Source organism: Bombus huntii, unplaced genomic scaffold (genome assembly GCF_024542735.1).
Source record: "Bombus huntii isolate Logan2020A unplaced genomic scaffold, iyBomHunt1.1 ctg00000189.1, whole genome shotgun sequence".
NCBI lineage: Eukaryota > Metazoa > Arthropoda > Insecta > Hymenoptera > Apidae > Bombus > Bombus huntii.
In genome coordinates this window covers 20,973-45,686 of record NW_026099421.1, presented here as the reverse complement: position 1 = coordinate 45,686, position 24,714 = coordinate 20,973, and the positions used below count along the sequence as shown (strand labels likewise).

General features: G+C 40.6%; 2 long non-coding RNA genes across 2 annotated transcripts; one reads left to right on the top strand and one right to left on the bottom strand.

Moving 5' to 3' along the window:
* Positions 1–3: 3 nt before the first annotated feature.
* LOC126877564 (uncharacterized) lies at positions 4–2,045 on the top strand. Its single transcript, XR_007695131.1, has 4 exons — positions 4–59; positions 135–403; positions 487–1,009; positions 1,158–2,045. It is a non-coding gene; the product is annotated as an uncharacterized LOC126877564 (long non-coding RNA).
* Positions 2,046–7,522: 5,477 nt separating this feature from the next.
* LOC126877565 (uncharacterized) lies at positions 7,523–9,555 on the bottom strand. Its single transcript, XR_007695132.1, has 2 exons — positions 8,906–9,555; positions 7,523–8,786 (listed from the first exon to the last, which is right to left on the bottom strand). It is a non-coding gene; the product is annotated as an uncharacterized LOC126877565 (long non-coding RNA).
* Positions 9,556–24,714: the final 15,159 nt, after the last annotated feature.

The window sequence follows — 24,714 nt, the reverse complement described above, 5'->3', positions numbered from 1 at the left end:
GACATCTTAATGTTGTTCACTTGAGTGATGATATTATAAGGAAAAGTGTAATATCACAGGTAGGATGATTCATAATTTAGAACTACTAACTCATGTATGTATTAAAAATTAAAGAAATATATTAAATTTTATAGGATATTTATGTTTAGTAACCAGTAATTCAGAGATTGGTATTCATGGTTACTATAACGAGGCTGTAGAAACGCACCCTTTCTTCTTTGCAAATGGTCCTGTATTTATGTCTAAGCCGAAACTGGAACCTCTGAATAATTTAGATTTATTCTTGTTATTTTCTAAAATACTTATCTACAGTATACCATAAGGAATGATACCGTATCGCACCTAATCAAGTGCCTTAAGAAACATCAACAGGATATCACAGTAATCCCGTATCGACTGATATGTAAGTAAAAGTTATGTGTCATTGTTACACACAGTTATGTGTTAGTGTTATACACAGTTATTTATCATTTTCTATTAATTCAGTTGTAGCCACTACAATATCTATGACACTGGTAGTAATTATGAGAACAATAATGATGTGTTCTATAAGAGGAAATGATGATTAGGAACAAAAACTTACAGGTAAGTCAAAGTATATGTTATTTGCCATTTGAAAAGAAAGTTACTAACTTGGAATTTTTTGATAAATAATAATTGTATCATACGTACTTTTGAATTCGTGCAAGAACATATGTAATTTTGAAGTAGTTATTATTAGGAAATTGTTAGACGCGAACAGTATGCGAAAAGTTAGTATGCAGTGTAATAATTATCAATCAAAACACAAGAATTAAATTCTTGAGGAAAAAATTTCCGGAATTTCTTATTTACATGATTATAAAGAAATCCATAATAAAAAGGAGCTGCTTTCTAATACTTCTCTTCCTTGTAATGCCTGCGTTAATAATAACGAGGTTCGACTTTTTGTTTTTAGAGGGATACTGGAAAATTTGAAAGTACAGTACCATTGGGAAGAAAATCACGATATTGAAAACGATATTTGCAAGTAAATTTCCAAAAAATCTGTTTTCAAATTTTCGCTTTCTATTTCACATTAAAAGAAAGGGAGGGCTGCCTTCTTTTTCTGCAAGACAAAACAAACATTCTGAATCTCGTATCAATGAATGATGTCAATAAGTTATTTTTCTTTTCAGATTGAACAATATTCCAGATTTATTCATAATTTCATACTACGCGAAGAATAGACTTTTCATAGGTATATAAAGGAAATATTAAGTATAGGAAAACTCTTTTTCGTTGTAGGTGACATATGCTTCACGGTTGAACACATGTATTTTTGAACACATATAAATGAAAAAGTACTCTTATGGAGAAAAAGAATTGATACCTTCGATTGACATTAGATAATGTATATAAACTTATGAACAATCACTATCAGTTTGTATCTTAGGTGCACACGCAGATTTGTTGGAGTTCTTATAAAATGTACTTCCTGTACGAACGTTTTATTCTTCCAAATTTTACGATACTATGTCTCATATAATAACTATATGGATTAAACGTAATATAAATGATCCGAAAATAGACTCGAACGACATTAATTGTCTTTCTATTTATACCAATATCGAAAATACAAGTAAAGCTGGAGCAATAGTATGCAAGAATGGACTATTTATTATTTTAAACCAAATCATAGCATATTCAGAATGCACAGTATTATCATGAAATGTAAATGAATCAGTTGTAAACGAACGATTTTACTGTAAAATCGTTGCCTCCTTTTTTTCATCTGAAATATAGCAGCAATGAGTACATTCTTTTAATATATAATAAAACGAGATATCTTTATAAAGTTACATATGTCATCACTGGTAACTGTTATCTCGTATGACACCAAATATACCGTTAGTATGGAATGATATTTTTATGAAGATATACTTTAATGATAGATTTTATGAATGAAACGTTATATAAGAAAAATTATCTCTTGTTATTCTATGAAGTGTAGTAGCTAATGAAGATTAATTTTACGAAGTATTAGAGCAAAAGAGAATTAAAAAATTAAAAAGATCTAAATAAGATTGTTCGTGTGGCTTAATTATCTCAATTCTGGTACACCACTTGTTACATTCTAACTAATTAGCGCTAAACAATAACTTGCAAATATTAAAGATATTAACACCTTAATATTAACACCTAAAGGTTTTCAGGAAATTTTATAATATTTGATTATTGTATATCTAGTCATTGATTGATAAAATTTCTTGTATAAGCATAGATCGAGGTTGACGTCATACGCAGATTGCATTACAGGTATCGTTTTAATTTATTTTATGGCTAGAATCGTTTGAATATTATACGAATAATTATTTCCATTCGAACGATTAATAAATCACGTACCTATAAAAGATATATTATGAAAAAGACGTGACGAAACAAAAAAATATTGGAAATTCCGTTGTCATTAGATCAATTATTTTTGCAATGATTTTTATTTCCATGTAATTACATATGAAATGGGTAATTCATTAACATCTCCTCGAATCGAATATAATTCGTTACACTTCACAACGATTCAAATAATGGACGGGAAATATATAATAACTTTCCTGTCCTTGCGTTAAAATAGTATTGTACAAATCAGATGATACAACCTAACCCCAACCTAACCCCAAAAAACCCAATTACATCCACATTGCATGACAGCACACTTGCAATGGATTTTTGTGATTTCAATGTCACAGACAATGACACAACTAATCAGAACACGTTCGAGGCTACAGACATTGAAATTACCGCGTGTTTAATACGTTTAAAGCATAAATCTAAATTTCACGCGATTATTTCTTTGTACATTGTGAAACTCTTAAATTATCTTAATCGAATAAATAATCCTAATGTAATAAAACATCTTGAAATAGACCTAGATATCTGAAACAGAAACTCGAAGGATAAGAAATCCTAAAAGGTACTAATCCTAAAATAACAAACTCCTAAATAATAAACAAGTGATAAAACCTGTTATAAATAATAAACCTAATAAACCTTAGGAATAATCAAATCCTAACTAATCGAAAATAAAATAAGGCAAGCAATTCTTAATCTTTCAAGTAATTTTTCCGAAAACACAGAAAGATAGAGAAATTAAAAAGACGCAGCACAAATTGCAGCACAATGAAAGTTTCAGAGCGATGAATACGATCGTATTAAACTAAATAATTTTCAAAAGTGAAATTACACTGAAACGTATATCGATGATATTTGTCATTTCTACGATCTGTTTCGCTTGATCGTGCTTCTTTTCTGATGTAAATTCAATTTATAATACGAACTAAGTTTCCTTTATTATTATTAGTCCTGCGTCTTTTTAATTCGTCACTTCTTTTATTTCAAAACAATGACGGGCTCCAAGATGCTGTTCGGATGTTTGGCGTTAATTGCTTTTCTGCATCCATTAGTTCACGTTTGTACTTCGAGTAGTACAGCTCAAGGTTTGTACTTCGAGTTGTCTTTTTCCATGCACTTCAAATTCCAATACGATCTGGTCACGTGGCCTTCGTACAATTTCGAAATTTTACCTGTTTGGTAATCGTCAATGAAAAAAGAAGTTATGCGTGACCTCAACACATTGAAACAATTTTTATGATTTTTTATTTGCCGGTTGGTCAGCAAGTTAATGGAAAAATTTCACTTAACTATTCGCGTTAATTTCTTCGGTTTAACATTTGGGAAATGCTTCGTTAGCTTCGGGAATATTCCAACGATTCGTTTTACGTACAAAATAAGCATGATAAATATTACATCACGGTAATGTAATATCGGAATATATTAAAGGTGTAATTTTGTTCGATTAATTATAATTTATTAATAATGGATTGAAAATACAGATATTAGTTAGACAGAGAAACGATGTTTGATTAACAGGAAAACTAAATGCAACGCTCGTATTTACAACAAATAACTTGACAACTATTTGGTAACTCTCTCTCTCTCTCTCTCTCTCTCTCTCTCTCTCTCTCTCTCTCTCTCACTAGCAACTCTAACACTCGACAACACTCGCAACTCAATTCTAACGACTCTATGCTTCGACGTCTCGATCAACTCTGATTCTCGCAACACGCACACTTTTCGATTCGCCTTGGATAGCGAAACCGTCCTTCTTCTAACGTTGTCTATTGTTTCCCTCATACCTATGTAAGAACTACCAACTACGTGCCTTTAGTCACGTAGGCACTCTTAAATGTAGACGAACCACAGAAACACGACGTACACGGGTTTTCTATTTTCAGCCGATCTCCAATCAAAGCTATTCTACGATATTACAGTCGGCCTTTCCTGACAATCACATCTGCCCTCAGATGTGCTCATCATCGCCGCTCGCACTTACATCACTATCGTCAGCATTCCACCATTTCATGTGATCGGCTGCCGTGGAAGTTGTACGTGGCCCTTCGTGCTCCCCCTCTCGCTGCACTATGCATCGGTCATTTTGCAGGACTTTTATCACCCGATACGGTCCAAGAAACTTCGGATGCAGCTTTAGCCCGGGACCCCTCTGCATCCTCTCGATTGCCACTAGATCTCCCGTCCTGTATGCTGTCGCCTTCTTGCGTCTCCTGTTATACGCCCGCTTGTTTCGGATTTGGATCTCCTCAATCCGTCTCTTTGCGTCCACACGCAGCTGATCTCGTTCCTCTTGGAACACCGCGGCCTGGTCGTCCTCGATGCTACTGCTCCTCTTTCGCTCTTCCTCTATCTTCCTCTCCGTTGTTTGTTTACCCATTTCACTCTTGTCAGGGGCTTTGATCGTCGTGGCAGCATCGTGACATTTTCGTAGGCTCGGTTCGTACATGGAAGACGTTGACAACTTACCATCTACCGAGACTATGATCTCTTCTTTTTCGAAGGTCTTCACGTTCATCGTGTCCTCGACAATCCCATCGTCGTCCTCGTCATCCACATCCTTTGTATATCGAATCTTCGTATCGATATTATTGGAGGGATTCCGCACGTGCGACTTCCCTTGTCTTTTCGTTCGCCTTGCATTCACTCTCTTCGAGTCTATCCGAAAACTTGAAACAACCCTCACACCCGCAACGCTATCCTTCTCAGTAAATTCGCAAATATCATCAACAACATCCTGTTGCTGTTGTTTAGCCAGATTCTTCCTCCTCGTGATGTTCGCTAAGTCCTCCTGCTGGCCGCAAGAATCCGACGAGGACACCATCTCGTGGTCCACTTTACCAATCACCACGTGTCTTGCCACTATTCTCCGTTCCTCCGACACTTGCTGCACAGCTGCCCGATACTTCTTCAAAACTTCTGCTAACTCTTCTTTATTTTCTTCCAATTGCGACAGTAGCTCAGTTCGTTCGCGACTAGCTACATTAACACGATCTTCTGCTTCGGAACGTTGCCGCAGTACTTCCTGCAACGAAGCCTGCGTCTCATTCAGTTCTTGCTCCAGTGCCTGTTTCGCTTTAACTGCAACTGCTCTAGCGCATTCTGCATCTTCTAACTGGTTCTTCAGCTGTCGTAAAGCTGCTTTACCCGTCGAGTCACCTTTCGATCTCTCCAGCATCGTTTGAGCGTCTCTTAGCAATGCTTTGGTTCTCTTCAAATCTCTTTTTAGCCTATGTTGCATGTCCTTAACGTGCGACAAATCTATCTCACTCGCCTGTGTCTCTACATCTATCTTGAGGACTTCCGGACACTCATCGGGATTTTCGTCCTTTATTCTACTAATAAAAGATTCTCCCCCTTTTATACTTATTTCAACAGTGTCCAAAAAGTCTGCGCCAATAATAAGCGAATGTTGCATCACTGTGTCTGGAACTACGTGTATGGTTATACAGTACGACTCATTGTCTATAATAATGTTCGTCGAAAATTTCCCGAGCGTAAAATTCCTTCCGGAACCGACACCGCGAAATCCAACGATTTCCCGACTTAATCTGGGCGCTCCGATTTTCACATGCTGATCTGCTCGCATTAGAGTCAGCTCACTACCGGTGTCTATCAACGCGCTCAATTCGAAATTTTCCATCTTAACATCCTTACCACGCCTTGTTTGTAACGACCGAAACACGCTGTAAACTTTTTTTGAGGGCTCACCCAAATTGTCGCAACTTGATGCGATGTGTCCGTACTCCCTACATTTGAAGCATTTAGGTCCTCTCGACTTGCTCGGACACTCCGCACACACGTGCTCCGCATCACCGCAATTGTAGCATCGCGCCTTCCTCGCATCTCCAGATCGACCGGGTTCCTTGTTCCTCTCGGTTTCGGACAGCTTCGCCACCGGCTTTACCCTGCTACTCTTCGGCTCCTCAAATTTCGTCCTCATCTCCATATCTCTTCTTATCGCTTCGTAGCGCCTGAAACGCTCTTTTAATTGCTCGATATTCCTGGCTCCGTATAGCACAGTCTTGTTCGCGACCTCGTCGGGAATGCCTTGAATAATGTAGTCTATCAAGGATTGCGTATCAATCCTTCCTTGTTTTGCAATCCCGCACATGTGATACATATATTGTTGCAGACTCTCATCTGCTTTCTTCTTTCTATGGGATAACTCGCCATGTATCTGTTGGTCTCTTACTACATTTTCAAACTCATTCCTCAACGCCTTTTTTAGCTTTGCCCAGAACTTCGCGCATCGCTCTTGTCGTACGAAGGCCTGAGCGGAGCCTGCGAGTAATTTCTTAGCATAGGCCACCATGTGGGCGTCTGACCAACCCCACACTTCTGCCATTTCCTCGAAGTCTTCCACCCATTGATTTACACTCAGCAGATCATCCCCGCTGAATTTCTCTAATAAGCCTTCCACGTCTGTAAGACTCAACATCGAACCGACGCATGCCTTCTGCTGATACTCATCGCGGTCCTGATACACCGCTCGCGTGCCTCTCCTGTATTCTCGCGCGCCTTGTTTATCGTCCTCGCCTTCACTTTCGTCGGAGCTCTCTTCTTCCGACGATACATCGTCTCCTTCTAGGGCCGCCTGTAGCCGCGCGCGTAGTTCGAATTTTCTTCCCGTTACCTTCAACCCCAAGCTAACGAGACGCGCTCTCAGCTCTTTCGTCCTCAGCTTCTCGAGGTCTTCCTCTCCCTCTTGACTGCGTTAGGCTCGACTGCTTGCTTCTTAGATCTCGCTGGTTTGTTGGTTCTTCGCCACGCTTCGAATCCTTAGGAGTAGATCGACCAGGTTTGCACGCTCTGTTCAACCTGGCAACCAGCACTGATCTCGCACCGGATATAGGCAGATTCATCTGTGCGAGCTTACTCCTCAGCTCCTCCAGCGTCAAATCCTCTTCATCCGACAATCGTTCGTCTTCAACGTTTGCCATTTTATTCTATTCTTTTCTACTCCCGCAGAAATAGCTCCGTTAAATCGTATCGTTTCTCTGTCTTATTCAATCCCGGACGAGCCCCCACTTGTAATATCGGAATATATTAATAATGGATTGAAAATACAGATATTAGTTAGACAGAGAAACGATGTTTGATTAACAGGAAAACTAAATGCAACGCTCGTATTTACAACAAATAACTTGACAACTATTTGGTAACTCTCTCTCTCTCTCTCTCTCTCTCTCTCTCTCTCTCACTAGCAACTCTAACACTCGACAACACTCGCAACTCAATTCTAACGACTCTATGCTTCGACGTCTCGATCAACTCTGATTCTCGCAACACGCACACTTTTCGATTCGCCTTGGATAGCGAAACCGTCCTTCTTCTAACGCGTTTTTAAAACGCGATGGCGCTATCACTTTCTAAAAGCGTCGTCTTTACATTTCCGATGGCCACGGGCACACCCGACTGCCAGATATACAATGTATTATAAGAGTATCATTACCATACTTTTCATGAAAAGAGCAATTTTTCTTGATAACTATACTCTGTAACATAGATTGAAGTCGCTGATTTGATCCCTCTGATATCGTTGTCTTATGAGAGTCTCGCCTGGTCTTGATTGGTTCTGTTGACTCTTATCGTTGTGAAAAATCGATTCGTTGTGTACCTTTTTTGTATAGAGAATTATTTTGTGGTAGAATATAATGTTGTTATATTTGTGGTCTTTACTTTACTAATTTTGTCACTGAGCCGCTCTTTGGTTCGTTGAGCGATTCATATTCCGCATATATTCCGTACTTGCTTCGCTTGGTACTTTTATAATTTTCGCAGTTACAATAAAAAATTTAATTCTTAACAGATTAAAGATTTAACCTCTTGCTTTATAGTGTACAATAATTTTTTTTTTTTTTTTTTTTTGTATAGGTTATGTGATCCATAGTTTGAGTAAGTAGTACACATATATATATATATATTTACCTGACAAGCTTTCATTTCAATCTATATTTAAGATTAATATTTTATCAGTTTCTGTTCGTAACAACATCGAAGTAGTCAATAAGTTTGAAGAGTATTAAGGAAGTTATGAAGCAAGAGGTTAAGAACAAATTCTGAAAGAGGTTATGTACAACTCAGTAGTACTGCTTTACATTACTTTGCGAATTACTTTTCAAGCATAAAAATAGTTTAACAGCCACTTATAGTTACTTCCTTACCATTACATTCATTAAGTTCGTTTGATTTTGTAAACAAAATAACCACTCTGACCAGTCTCTTATTTAAAATAGAATTATTTTGTCATATATCCAACAGTTTACTTTCTCTTCGTAAATATTATTAATAATTTTATCAATTTCGTATACTTCCATCCTTCGTATAAGTGACAATGAATCAGAAGAGTTTCATAGCAATATTGAACAACATACAGTCAACTACAACACCATTAGATACATCCACCATACAGTCAACTACAACACCATTAGATAACAGCAATACAATAGATTATAATTTTCTACGTGTCATTGATTCATCATCATCATTTTCCATTTTTTTAGCATATGTAAAAACGTATCTGACGTAATCTTACCTCGCTCTTTGAGTACAAAAATCCATTCAAATGAAACAAAGGGAAAAGAAATAAGAAAACAAACACTCACATACGAATCTTCATTACATAACTGTATGTACTCCTCGAGGTATAATTACTCAGACACGTTACAGCGTACCTTCTTCGTTCCCTGATGGCTGATGTTGATCGTTGACGTTTATAATGAAAGAATTTCGTCAACGGCGCCATTTGGATCCTTGTTGAAAAATTAAAATAGCCGCAACAGCACCATTAAGCTCATCACCCAGAGTAGCTCTTGTTGCTGAGTCGTGGAGGAATTATTATCATCAACGACATAAACTATACCAGTTCCGGTCTTCAGATGGTCCAGGCACTCGAACTCGCAACATCGCTCTCCAACACGGAATTTCTTGCATGTCTGTAGTAAAAAGAAATCGATCAATTGTACAGATCAATCGTCACTCGACTGCTCGAGAATTCAGATCATCCAGAGAATAGAATAGAGACGTGGAAAAATGTAGTGCGATCATCGCAGTGGGAGGAAATAGGGGGATAGGGACCAAATGAATGAACGAGATGTTAAGGACAACTGACGATAAGTTCTTCTTTTGTCGAGAATTGCATGTTTGTGAATGATTTGTGGGTGGTTAGGTGGAGAGAATTGAAGAGTTTGGAGGTTTTGTTTTTTATTTATTTGTTGAAATTACAATCAATTCTCGCGTTGAGAATTTTCAGTAATTTTTCTGGCGTGGCGCAGTGACATGGCTGTTTATTTACAATAAGTTAATACTTATTATAGATAGGTATAATTTATAAGTATTATAAGTAAGTGCATATGCTTAATTTGGATAATTAAATGAATCTAACGTTTAGGTCTAGCGGGTAGTGCCTCTTCAGCCTGCGAATCTGGTCCATCGTATCGAGTAGTCCAGTGATTAGGGGGTTTCGGTGTTTCTTGACTCTTTTGCTATATCTGTCGCTATATTTTGCTATTTCCTCTTTGACTGTAGGTATCTTGAGGTCGCGATGGATGGTTTCGTTGGTAACATACCAAGGTGCGTCTATTAAGGCTCTTAGCGTTTTCGATTGGAATCGTCGTAGTATTTCGATGTTGGAGTTACTTGCTGTTCCCTATAGTTGGATTCCGTAGGTCCAGACAGGTTTTATTACGGTCTTGTAGAGGGTAATTTTATTCTGTATGTTTAGTTTGGAGCGTCGGCCCGTGAGCCAATAGAGTTTTTTTAGTTTGTCCTTTAGTTGCTTCGTTTTATCTGAGATGTGTGTCTTCCACGTTAGTCTCCTGTCCAGGGTCATGCCCAGGTATCGGACTGTGTCCCTGCTAGGAACTGTTGCATTGTTGATGGTGACCTGGGGGCAGGTTTGTTTTCGAAGCGTGAAGGTTACATGTGAGGATTTCTTTTCGTTGACTTTGAAGCCCCATTTGTGAAACCACTTTTCCATGGAGTCGAGACTTCGCTGGAGAGTGGATGAGGCTATTACCGGGTCTGCGTGGGTAGCTAATAGCGCTGTGTCGTCTGCAAATATCGCTATTGTTATATCGTTTGATATAGGTAGGTCGGCAGTGTAGATGGAGTACAGTAGGGGTCCGAGGACACTACTTTGGGGTATGCCGGCTTCTATTGGGAATGTTGCGGAAGTGGCGTCTAGGCATTTAACCATGAATTGTCTATTGGTTAGGTAAGATTTTAGGATGGAGTAGTAGGGGTGAGGTAGGATCTTTTTAAGCTTGTATAGTAGCCCTTCATGCCATACTTTGTCGAATGCCTGTTGGATGTCTAGGAAAACCGCTGAGCAATATTTTTTCTTTTCGAGTGTTTGGCTGATCGTATGAGTTAAGCGGTGGATTTGCTCTACTGTAGAATGATGTTTTCGGAAGCCGAATTGGTGATCTGGGAGTGTTTTCAAGTTCTCTAGGATTGGAAGGAGTCGGTTCGTGAGCATCTTCTCGAATAGTTTGGACAGGGTAGGTAAAACAAGGTAGGATTGGGCGATAGGAGCTGGTTTCGTATATCGGTTTACCGGGTTTAGGGATGAGGGTAATCAATGAGATTTTCCAGGCTTTAGGATAGTGTTTCAGGCGAAGGATAGCATTAAAAATCGATGTGATGAGTGCTATCCCTTTTGTGGGAAGTTCCTTGATTGCTTTATTGCCTATTAGGTCGTGTCCTGCTGCTTTCTTGGGGTTTAGGCGACTGATTGTTTCTATAGTCTCTGCAGAGGAGAAGGGTTCGATAGGAGGGGACATTTGGAAGGGGGTGTGCAGGTATTCAGTAACGTCCGCGGCGGCTTTGGGGGAATGGGGTTTGAATACTTTTGACAAGTGTTTAGCAAACAGGTCGGCTTTTTCTATAGGGCTTCGCGCCCATCCACCTTGCGGACGGCGGATAGGTGGGATTATTTGTGGGGGGCGTGTGAGTTTCCTGGAGGCCTTCCATAGTGAGTAGTTGGAGTCGGCTGTGGGGGATAAGCTGGCGAGGTATTTATGGAAACAGTCGTTTTTATAGTTTTTTTAGGTTCAAGATAGCTTTCTAGTTGCGTTGTTTAGTTTGCGTTTGTCATCCGGTGTTCTATGGGTCTGCCATACTCTTCTTAGTCTACGTTTTTCTGCTATTTTTTTTTAGTATGTATTGGGGATATTCTTGTTCGTTGTTAGATGGCTTTGTCGGTGTGGGGAGGCGGATTGCGTTTATTATGCTCGTGTTTAAGTATTCCGTGGCTGCTTCGATTTCTTCCTTTGTTTTTAGTGGGGTGAAGGCTGAGGTTGAGTGTGTAAAGACTTCTCTGAAGAGCTGCCAGTTGGTGTGTTGGTTGTGAATGGAGCCATTAGGTGTATTCTCGATGACTGTTGAACTGACTGTTGCTATCACGGGAGAATGATCAGAGGAGAGATCAGCCGAGGAGTTGATCTGGACGTGTCTTGATGGGATATTTTTAGTTATGAAGAAGTCGAGAAGGTCGGGTATTTTGTTGGTGTCAGTGGGCCAGTATGTGGGTTCGTATGTGGTGAAGTATTTGAGGTTGTTGTTTATTATGCTGTTTAAGAGGTTTTTGCCTCTTGCTGTAACCAGTCTGCAGCCCCATTGGATGTGCTTGGCGTTATAGTCTCCTCCAACTATGAATCTATTGCCCAGGGTGTCCAGGAAGTTATCAAAGTCTTCTTTGGTGATGGAGTGTCTGGGAGGGCAGTATACTGCTGAGGTGGTGATTGAGCCATGACAGTCTTCTATTGCTACGTTTGTTGCTTGGAGGTAGTCTTTCTGGAATGATAGAAGTTCGTAGTGCTTAATACTTGCTTTGATTATTATTCCGGTGCCACCGTGGGCCTTTCCGCTGGGGTGTTGGGTATGGTAGAATTTGTAACCATTTATTTTCAGGTAGCTCTTGTCGGTGAAGTGGGTTTCCGATACGAGCATTACGTCGATTTGCTGGTGTTTTAAGAAGAGTTCTAGTTCAAGTTTGTGTTGCGCTAGACCGTTGGCGTTCCAGAGTGCTATGCGCCTTGGTTTTATTTTGAGTCGGGGCGTGCTAATTTTTCCACGATGAGTGTTAGTAGCGATAGCAAGTGATTTATTTGCTCCGATTGTTTCTCTATTAGCTTTTCAAGCCTTGGGGAGTTGTCTGTGTTAGGTGGGTTGGGGACACTGTTTTGGGGAAGATTCCTTTGGCTGTTCGGGTTATTTTGGATGCCTTGTACTGCTTGGGCATAGGAGGTTGAGGTGGAGATGAATTTGGTAGGACTGGGTGTTTGGTTGGTTGAGGGGGTTGGGGTAGTCGTGAATTTCGGCGGGCTGGGTGTTTGGTTGGATACCTCTTTTGCTCTGAGCTTAGGGTACCTGTTCGTGTATAGTGTTTTATATGCTGGGCAGCCTTTGTAGTTGGCAGGATGGTTCCCTTGGCAGTGGATGCATTTCGCTGGGGTTTCCGGTGATTTGGCGCACTGGTCAATGGAGTGAGTGCCTGCTCATTTAACGCAGCGGAAAGTATGGTTGCAGTATTTCTGCATATGACCTTACCTTTGGCACCTTTTGCATTGCACTATTTCTTTTTTCACGAGCGGTGGTTCGATCTTTACTATCGCGTTCATTAGGCGACTGATGTTGTAGATTTCTTTATTGTTCGGCTTTTGTTTAATGTCTAGGAAGAATAAGGATAACGGGTCTTTCGAGACTCTATGCCTTATATTACTTACGTCGATGACTTCGTGGCCGAGTTTTGAGAGTTCGTATTTGAGTTCGTCTATGTCTGCTGAGTGGTGTATGTTTCGTAGGACCACCCGGAAAGGCCTTTCCTGTTTGAGTTGGTAGGTGTGGAAGTTGGCGTTCAGGGTCCTGAGTGTCTTGGTGAGTTTTCTGTAAGCTTCTGGGTTCGTCGGCAGTATTTTTACTTTATTGTTACTTATCTTAAGGTTATATTCCTCCTTGCAGATATCTCTCTCTAGGGACTTGATCATTGTCTGTATGTCGATGACGTCGTCCACAAATATTGGTGGGGGAGGGGGGATTCTCTGTGAGTGTTGGTTTGGTGGCGGTTCTACGATTTCCATGGCGTCGTTTGAGGATTCCAATACGGCGAACCTGTTGTGAGTGTTTATTTGCGTTGTTGTTTCTATTTTCCTTTTCTTTGTAGTATTAGCGTCGTTAGTGCGGAGAGTTCTGCTACACTTCTGCCACGGGGGAGGTAGCGCGGGGTAGCTGCGAGTCTGCTCCGGAGAGCCTGGTCGCGACTGCTGGGCCATCATCGAGCTAGTTAATTCGGAATGAACAACTAGTCGTGAGGCTATGAGGCTAGTATTCGGGTTGGGGTTAGGTGCGTGGGATTTTCTTCTCCCTAAAGGGTAAGGGACACTTGGCTGTGTTCTCTTTGGACGGTTGGGCGACACGTGTTGTTTTCGGACTACGCTGGGCACTAAAGACACGTCTGCACGCTTCGGCACTCCACAGCGAACTGAGTTTGGAGGTGACTGGAAGAGTGTTTTGGGCAAGGTAGATTGCAGAATGGTTGCGGTAGCATTGTGTTAATTATGGGTTTGTACATGTAATCTTTGTATGTATCACTACATACAACCAAACGTATATTTTTAATAATACATCAGAGTTTTAGTCATTTCATAGCTATAAATTTTATACTCTATAATCTTGACGTTTTATTTCACAGAAGCGTTTGAATATCCATAAAAATTAAATGAACCAATGTATTCATTATCTTATAGAGAGGATATATTATTTTTAATTATGTTCCAATTATTTATCATGATCCTGATTTCCTTATTCTGAAAATTTGAAAGGAAGTTTTGTAGTTTGATACTTTCAGCGACAAAGGGTCAATATTGCTTTAGTATATTTCGTCAAATATACATGTATATCTATATGTCGGAGATGAAAGGACACCGGAACCTTTGGATAGCCCCGCAACATTGCAATCTAAAGTCTACTATAACTGTAACTAAACTATTGTAGTTATTCAATCCGATTGTAATTGTTCGAGATTAGTGACGGTGAGCTTTGGCTCGAGGTGACAGTCTGTCGCCCAACGTAGCCGCGGTCAAGGGATGAACGCTTTGCCTAACAACAGGTATCGAGTAATTCTATAGCTCTCCTTAAAAGAAATATTCGTGGCGATACGCGACAATAAACATTCCAACGGTTTCTGTCCCGTGGCTCGCCACACGCAGACCCTATTCTTCGAGTAAGATGATTGCCAGATGTCGATGCGTCTCCGCAGTACATGTTCGGCTAGCCCGAGGGCCCGTTATAAATCTTAAGGTTTAGTTAACTAAAGTCCTTCAAACAGACAAACAGTCTTTGTCCCAACTACGGGAAGATAGGGGAAACATATTTTTCAACGAGCGGCGTCTCCCACTAGCAACTTTCCCTCGAGGGCGGCTAGCATCTTTTTCTAACCACCGATATGGAGATTGACCAATTAGCAGCAACGCCAATTTCCCTTACTTTCTGAACGAAGGCTTTTCTCGACGAATCCGATGATCTCGTGTCCTTAGACACACCCCATTATAGTTTTCCTCTGTGGCATCATCGGGACGAGAAAGGCATTCTCTCGCTCGCGATCTCACTGATGAAAGGAGTAACTCTTTACGACCAGTGAATATTACGCGTCCGACTTAGATTTTGTGAGTACGTTCATCTATCATCCCGTCGGCCGCGGATTCGTTATTGAACCTAGGATCATTGTCATTAGTTTCTCGAGTACCTAACTACCACGGTTACTTGTCCGGTTCTATAATAATCGTATTTGCACTAGTCAATGTCTTCTCTATTGCATAACGACAACGTGTAACCCAAACGCAGATTCGTTTCAAGCCCCTAACCCTAATTCTAATGTAAACCCTACATATATGATATGTAATTTATAAACAGAATTCATTGTAATGATATAGATAGATTTCTTAGATAGTTAAAGAAGGTAGTTGTTCGCAATCATGCACTTGACAACATATTCAAAAGTCATTGAAATCGGAAAAGACGTTACGGTTCTATAGTTTCACCCAATCAATATTTATTAATCATAAACGAAGTAGCTATAAATCTTGACAATTCCCAGTTAAACTTAAAATAATTATTGCATTTTTAAAAATAATGAAAATTTATTATTTGCATAAGCGATCTAATGATCATTCTTGCGTTCTTCATTGTAAATTAAAATAAATAAATTATACACTTTACTTTGTACCGCTTAGGACTGAATTATAACTTTACCGAAACAGTGCAAAGCATTCTTTAAAATTCTCTAAAATTCATTTGCATTCATCTCATTTATATACATATATTTATACATATGTTGAGTTGATAGTAAAAAGTACTTCAATGGAAATTATTTAATAATAATAATTATCTATTGTGCCCTGTTCTTTAAGGATTAAGTATGTAGTAGTTCCTGTGCTCACAGTTAGAAAATAAATTATCTATCTTGTCTTGTGCGTTCGGTTCCTCATTGTGTCTTTTGATGCCGTTGATGACACATATCACTTCATAGTGAAAAAAGCAACATTCAATCACGGACCAGCAACATACTCGAAATCTTATAAGGAAATTCAAGAAATTCAAAATAAAATAGAGTCGAACTCAATCCTAAAATCAAATGGAGTTATTACTACTCGACCGAACTATTTTCAATCAACTCTCATTGAGAATTATAAGTAAATTCTTTTGGCGTGGTACTGTAACAAGCAAAATTTAACATAATTTTGAGACGAAACGCGAAAGTAAATCGATAAAAAGGAGGGAGGGTTATATTTCCCCTTTCCTTCTTGAAAATAGGCCGAAATCACATTGAAGCGGATCAAATAGTACAATTACATAGTCAAATAAATACTAACAAAAGGGAAGCCAGCACCAATACCTTGGGCCTTGATATATGTTGACAAGGACACACTTCTGATTAACTTCCAGAAGATTTTAGCCATCACTCGTTAGTCCTTAAAAATTTATGAACAGAAGCATATTGCTACTACTATGTACAGCGTGTTAAAAAATTTATTTGTCAAAAAAGTGGAACGCCAAATTTCCTGAATGTTGAAATGGTTACCACTTCTAAGAAAATTCTACATCTGGTCTTTTTAGTTTTCTCAAGCACTGAAGCCATTGACAGCGCGTAGACAAAAGACTGCGACGAAGTCAGGCCATAAACAGTAGACAGGCGACGTTGGCTTCGGGGTTTTCAGTTATTGGGTAATGTCACGACCGGCATACTTCAAATCCGACGGACTGACGATAGAGATAAAGATGTGGCGGCACTCGGCGACAATGTATATCGCTGAAGTGCCTAATGAACCATCAACATCCCAACGGTCCTTCCACCGAAGGTTCTAGAAGAAAGAGCACGTGGCAACGATCGCGGACGCCTAGCAAATGCATGGACGGTGGGGTTGTTGAGGGATGACAAAAGAAAGTAATCGGATCCGATCGAAAGTAAAATCATAAGAGTCAGTCTTAGAAAGTCACGCCTAGAGTTCGGAAGTAGATTGTAAAGTGTATTGATGTTAGAAAAAAAATAAAGTTTTCTTTTTTATTTTTACCTCAAATTCCTTTTTTTATTTTGTTATTTTACGTGACAAGAGCGTCGCTTCGCGGTGAACCTTTAAGGAGTAGCATGCTACGGAGATCGAGTATAAAATCGAGGAAAAGCGAAAACTCGATCACAGAGGTCGAAAGGCTGTAGCGAAACGTTCACCACGAAGTACAATATTTGTCGCGTTGATCTCGAGCAAAGAATCTTTAGTGTTCCAAAAACGTGCAATACATGTATTAGAGTAAGACAAGTTACTGAATCCAGGAATCTTAAATTCCACCGTCATTAATATTCATTATCACAAAACAGCGGATTTTTATGCAATTATGGGTGATTCGAAGATACGAAAATTCATAGAATGCGTATGACGCAAAATTTTGTAAAATATCCAAAAGTACAGCACTATCGATGATATTTAATGGATAGAAACATACTTTTGCCCAAGTCCTTTCGATTGTATCAAATCTTTCAATTGTATTATTGTATCCACGAAAATATGCATTTGCATAAAGATCCGCAATGCAATTATCGCAATTTTTCATCAACAATGATTGATTAAAAATTCAATCATTAGGCGAGCGAATAAAAATTAGAGTAAGAACGTAGGTTAAAATAATTGTCGTAAATTGTCGTGGGTAGTTAATGTTAAAAATTAGTACTTTCCTTTGTTATAAAAGTTCCTGAAATTGTTCGTACAAAAGCTCCATCTTATAGAATATAGTGCAATAATCGTTATACTAGTAAAATAATAACATCATAAATATACAAAATATATTAACGAGATGAAAATAATATGGACAACGTGGTGTATGGCCACGAGTTTTGTACATATGTACGTGTAAGTATTTGTAGATCGATTAGCAATCGCAGAGACCTCGTGCGCATGTCACGCGACGAGATAGCGCGATTATTTTTATTATGATGTAAATCGTTCTTAGATGTTTTGTAATAAAACTTGCCAGTAAAACCTTCCCTGGATTCTGCTAATAGTTCTTCACCACTTGTTCCTTAGTCGATTGAATTAACGATACAAATAAGTATGAGATTATCTTAGGAAATCTCATTAATATTTTTGTCGACATCTGCGACGTAAAAGCGGGGTAATAATATTTTGAAGTTTTGACGACGCGTTGCTTACTATAGATATTGTCTGTACAGGATTCATCAATTTTTAGAGAGCCTAGTCTCGCCGAGATGGAGATAATCCTCTTTAAAGCTGAACGTTTTAACACGTAATCCCACTAGCAAGCCATTGCAAAAATGATATTTCGATTAATGATGGAAAATCGCTTTTGAAGACAGAAAAATCTTCTTCGAAGGAAAAATTTGACCTAAATCTTTCGAATAAAATTAACGTAAAATCTGTGTTACGCCACGAGGCTTACCACAGGCTGTATTTTCTAACCGTCGCTCGCGGCCCTACAGTGTCGCAGGCAGATCGCCCTATCTGTCCGTCGGATCATATACAATGTATCGACGAGAGCATAGTTGTTGCCAAGCAGCGAGCTCTAGAAACGTCGATTTTTGACCGTTACGTTTTTCACGCAAGAAGAGGCATACGTGATCATAGGCGCGAGCGGTGGCGTGACCCGAGCATAGTGGGGGTCATCTTCCAAATGAGACAAAGGAATAATCGAAGGGGATCAGTTCCTTCTGACGAGTCAAACGTGACACTTCGACAAATCTGACGAGCAAACGAATTTATCTAGAGATATCGTAAAGTCGAGTCAAATTTCTGTAACATATTCATCATATTATTGTAAAATATATCACTCTATGTTAACCTGTTAATACAGTGTTACATTCATTAAACCACCTCTGTTGTCTTAACCGAAACAGGGGAACGACTATTTCGCGGCGTCGATTAACATAGTCGTCGCGAGAATTTACGCCTCTCGCTGACGCGTCCTCGCGACCGCATCTCTCCGCGAACGGTCGTACCAACTGTAACAAAGCATTTATTGACAAATTTAATATCTTTCTCCATAATCTCCATAAATCTGCAATACCCTTCCTTTGTATTTGTGTGCGTTATTGAATTGAATAAGACACCGATATAACAAGTTATAAATCACAGTTTATTCCAACAACGTCTCTCCGCGAACGGTCCTAACAATCTGTATATAAAATCGATAATTTCAGCATTCAACATGCTGTATATTATAATGCCAAGTTCACGTTATGTTCATAAAGAGTACAGAGATAATCTTCCAAGAAATTTCTCCCTAGAAGTGCTTGAAATCTCTTCTTGAAGAATCTTAGAAATGCGCGAAGAATATTCCAATTTCAGAGTGTTTCGAGAAATATCGTCGAGCTACAAATACCTGGAATTCGAATCGCAGCGAGTATTCGACGTATGCGTGGGAGTCGTTCGTGCTGTTACAGTGGAGAAACATGTTTTTGTTTTTACGGAGGTACAATTCAAGACTAATTGTAGATGTAACGCGATTTAAAGCTATAATAAGCGTGGAAAAACCATTCGCGATCGGCCAATTACTTTTTCCACTGTCAATTTATTAATTACGATTGCTTCTGAAAGTTTTCCTACGCGTAACTGCTAAACGAGAATTTTCCCATAGATCCCAGAAATTTCGTACACTTACTTTGCCATACCAGCTACCACAAGCAACCAAGAAAATATCGATGTCTTAATTTTCGCAACTTTCAGACATTCTTGAAATTTAGATAAATACAAATACAAATGCAAAACAATGCCGTTATAGATAAATACAAAAATTTCGAAGTTTTCCGCTTCTCAGAGAAATTTTGCTTGCATGTGTACGCAGTGCTCAGAAACTCGGCAGATTTAAGCCTAAAAGGATTAAAATTCGATGAAAAGATTACGAGATAATAAACTTCAAAGTCGATTACCACGGAAGTTTACATCGTGTGAAAGATTAAAAGGAATATTCTGACGAGCAGCTCTTAATAGTTTCAGCGTCTAATCCTCTAAAAACGTGACATTAATTGTTCGTGCCAAAGAGGCAGCTACGAATTGCAAAATATCGCGAGAATTCGATCTCGACGGGCGTAGAAAAGGCAGGGGCGGGAGAACAAAGGAGGATAACGTCTCAGATTTAAAAATGCGCTTGTCACATGATTTTTAAAACTTGTTTTTTTCGGTATCTAAAGCACACTTACAAACACGATTTTTTTTTTTAATTCGGTGAGCCGCGGAGAGCTGAATACGACTTTCGTATGGAAAGTCACGAAGGTACGATACGTTATATTTTTGCGAACTACTTACTTCATCTAGTCGGTTTTTTTCTTCTTTTTTCTTGAAGGAACGCATGGTTCTATATCGCTCTCTTTCTCTTCTTCTTCTTCAATGTAATTTTCACGTAGGAGACTTATCCGCCTCAAGTACGTATTATAATCTTTTATTGTAGACCATCGACGAAATGATTCTTCTCGATACCGTTTAGTAGCATCGTTATGGAAAATTCTTCTCTCTTCTCATTTTAATTCCCTTAACAGTCAATGGAATCCGATGCTATGCGCACAGCTACGTACGTGCAGTGCTATATCATCTCTACTCCATAAATATCGTTCACTGCCCCAATGTTAAGGTTCAACATACGAGAGTTCGCGACCTTTATCGTAGTTTCTGTCGCTAATTAATATTAACGTGATGCAATCTGAAGCGACGAGTAATGAATATGCCCCTCTAGCGTGACGAGTTATCAATCATACATGTTACGAGACGATTGTACCATTATTCGGTGCCAACTAGTAAGGTTGCGGAGAAGCATGATGTCGACGACAGACGAGATTAATCTTACTGATTGCAGTCTTGACACAGACACGCACATATGTAAATGGGACACTTGTAAAGTTTCTATCACGATCATTGTATTCTTTTTTTGCTTACGTAAAATGTGAAAGGCATTGTGACTCGTTTGCGATCATTGATAGTTTGTTTGGTGAGTGTGCTGTTATGAGTGGGATTAGTAGATGAAAAGATGATTTAACGTGGCGATTTTTATGATTGTAAATATTGACATCTTTTGACGCCGATTTGTATGTTTTTTTAATATTAATGTAATATCGTGATATAATGTGTTTACAAAGAGTGGACAATAGAGATGTTAATCAGACAGAAAAAGACGATTGTTGTTCAACCTGAACTATTCACGCCAAACGCACAGAAAACAGCGTAATCCACACTCTCTCGGCAACGCCACTCGCAACCTCTGTCTCCGCTCAGCTCGCACTCGGCTCCTCGACTCGCACTCTGCTTTTCGACTAACGCTCTGGCCGTTGCCGCATTCTGTTGTCTTTTTCCTAGGCCCACCGCACACGTGTTCTGCAGGCGCTCGTGGCCAGGGTCACGTAGGTCTTTTCCACGAAACTATGCACTTGAAAAGACCGATGACACATTGATGGGTCCGACGACGCCTCGGCTCTCGCGACATTGTTCATAGTTCGCCCGATATTTCTTAGGCCTTTCGTCCACGATACTACACTCGGCCATCCTGCAATAACATCTGCCCTCAGATGTTGCGCTCGCTCTCGCTATCGTCTGATGCGTCATCTTCGGCGTTCAGGACCCAGGGTTTCATGAAATCTGCAGTCGTCGAGGTGTGCGCGGGCCCCTCATGCTCCCCTACTTTCTCCACAGTGTAGCGGTCATTTCACATGGCTCGCGCGACCCGGTACGGACCTAAAAATCTGCCCCCGAGTTTTAACCCTGCGCCGAACTGCGTTCTCTTTATGGCGACAAGGTCCCCCCTTCGATACTGCTTCGCGCTCTTTTTTCTTTTATTGTAACTTCGACGATTCTCCTCTTGAGTTGCGGCGATCTTCCTCTTCGCGTCCTCACGTAGCTCGCGACGTTGTTCTTCAAACCTCGAGGCCCACTCTTCGTCGATCAGCTTTCTAACCTTCGCCTCTTCCCTGACTTGCATTTCGACCCCGACCAGTAGCTGGAAAGGAGTCTTCCCTGTGCTTCTGTTTACGGTGGAATTTAGGTGTTTCTGAACCTGATCGACATGCTTATACCAGTCATCGGGTTTAGGGGCAGTCAGTTTAGTTAGTAATGGTATGAGGGTCCTGTTTATCCTCTCCACCTGCCCGTTCCCCCTCGGCGCCCCCGTCGTGATTAATGAATGCTTTATGTTTTCTCCTTCGCAATACTCTCGGAAAGCGTTGGACGTGAACGCTGTTCCCCGATCGGAGATGATTCGCCGTGAATTCCCAAAAATAGCCGCTTGCTTCCTCAGTCGGTCGACAACATCAGCGGTATTAGTAGACCTGGTGGGATAAAGCCACGTGAACTTCGTGAACGCATCCACCACTACAAAGATGTGCGCGTATCTCTTCTTTGTAGCTGTCATGGGGCCCACATGATCAATATGGTAAGTATCTAACGGCGTGTCGCCTTTGTCCAGCGGATTAAGATATCCCTCTTGCCTGCCTGACTTCCGTTCGGCTAGGATACAGTCGAGACAGTTGGATACCACGCGTTCGACCTTTTCGCGCAACCCCTTGAACCAGAAGTCCTTCTTGACCATAGCTTCGGTTTTGGTAACCCCGAAATGCCCACGCTCGTGCGCTTGCCTGACTACTTGCGTCTGCATCGCCTTCGGTACTACTATTAGCACATCGTCCTTACACTCCTTATACAAAATATCGTTTCTTATCACGTACCCATCGGCCTGACTGCACGTTGCGGCGTCCAAAATCCTACGGACTTCAATGTCCTCGTTCTGTGCCCTTCTCAACCGTGCAATCAGCCCGTCTTCACTCTCCGTTACATACATAGTGCTCGGCAGGGGGTTCCTACTCAGAGCATCTACATGCTGCATACTTTTTCCCGGCCGATGACATACTTGATACTTAAACTCGCCTAGCAACAAGGCCCATCTAGCCACACGCACACACAAGTCTTTCTTTTTCATCGTCATGGCGAACGCTTGACAATCCGTAACAATAGTAAACGGCACACCTAACAGATATACCCTGAACTTCTTCAACGCTTTTACTATTGCTAGCACCTCTAGTTCGTAGCTGGTGTACTTCGCTTCTGCGGGAGTTGTTTTTCCGCTGGCAAAGTAGACTGGATGGAATTTACCGTCGTTCAGATCCAGTTGCATTAATATTGCTCCGTAACCCTCTGCGGACGCGTCAGTATGCAACTCGGTCTCTGCGCCTATTCTATAGAGTGTTAAAACAGGCCCGCTGGTAAGCGCTGCTTTCAAAGTTCCGAAAGCTTCTGATTCCCGATCCCCGAACTTGAAGTCTATCCCCTTTTCCAACAGATCGGTTAAGGGTTTGGCAATCTTCGCGTAACCTCTAATGAATTTTCGGAAATATCCTGTAAGCCCCAAAAAACTCTGGACTTTTCTAACCGATGTTGGCTTGGGAAAGTTTGCAACGGCCTTAGTTTTATGAGCGGACGGCTTTATGGTGTTTCCCGAGACCATGTGTCCCAAATACTCGATTTCCCTCTGCATAAAACGACATTTTTTCCAATTTATGACTAGCCCATACTGCCCAGTTAATTCTACGACCATTTGCAGGCGCTCCCATGCCTTCTCTAAATTCTTCGCAAGGATAATGATATCGTCCATGTACACGATGACAATACCCTTATCCATCAGTTCTTTGTAGATCTTCGATATGTACTTTTGGAAGACAATAGGGGAAATTTTCAGACCAAACGGCAACTTCAGAAATTCGTATTGCCCCGTGGGCGTAACAAAAGAGGTGTACTTCTGGCTATCCTTGTCTAGACTTACGTGGAAAAACCCATTTTTTAGATCTATTGTTGTAAAAAGCTGGGCGCCCTGCAACGCGTCTAAAACGTCTTCAATTAACGGCAACGGAAAATGCGGACACTCAATGAGTTCGTTAAGCTCACGAAAATCGACGCAAACCCTGATGGAGCCATCTTTCTTTCGGACTACCGCTATCGGGCTCGCATACTCCGAGTCTGACGGTTTGATGACACCCTCGTTTGTCCACGCTTCCATCAGATCATCTACTTCCTTTCTTTCCGACGGCGCCAGTCTTCGCGGTCTTCGCGCTACCGGTTTGTCGCTTTTCAGAACTATTTTCGCGGTTATCCCGACGTCTCTCTTCTTCTCCGGCCTATACCCTTTAATAATATCTCGAATCGCTTCACGATAATGCGGTTCTCGTACATGCGACAAGTCGATCTCGTCGGATTGTTCTATCGCGTTTATCCTCAGTACATCCGGCGCGTCCTCGTGACCGTCGGTCTGATCGTCGAGTCGTAAAAATGTCACCTCGCCCCGTTTGACTCGCAACTCTACCTGGTCTAAAAAATCGGTACCTAAGAGTAGACTGTGTCTTGTCATTACCTTATTCGAGACAACATGCAGGGTGACAGTAAAGTCGTACCCGTCGACCGTCATTACCCTTGTAAACTCGCCCCAGGTACTATTGCCAGCGGAACCAAAACCATCGAACCTAAGTTTGCAGTTTCCTAACCTCGCATACTCATCCGCTCGTATGAACGTAAGGTCACTACCTGTATCCACTAACGAGACAAACCTGCAGCCATCTATCGACACGTCCTTCACGTACTTCTTCCTCCCCGGTCTTGAGATTACGTAAGTCTTTACTTGTCGCGCTGTACAATTCGCCGCCACATGTCCAAACTCGTTGCATTTGAAACACTTCATACCTTTTCCTTTCTCCGGGCACTTAACCCTTAGATGATCCTCACTACCGCAAATGGAGCATCTTCTTTTCTTCATTGCGTCTACAAATTGACTGGGCTTCCCGTTCTTCTGGGTTTTAGCCGGCTTCACAAT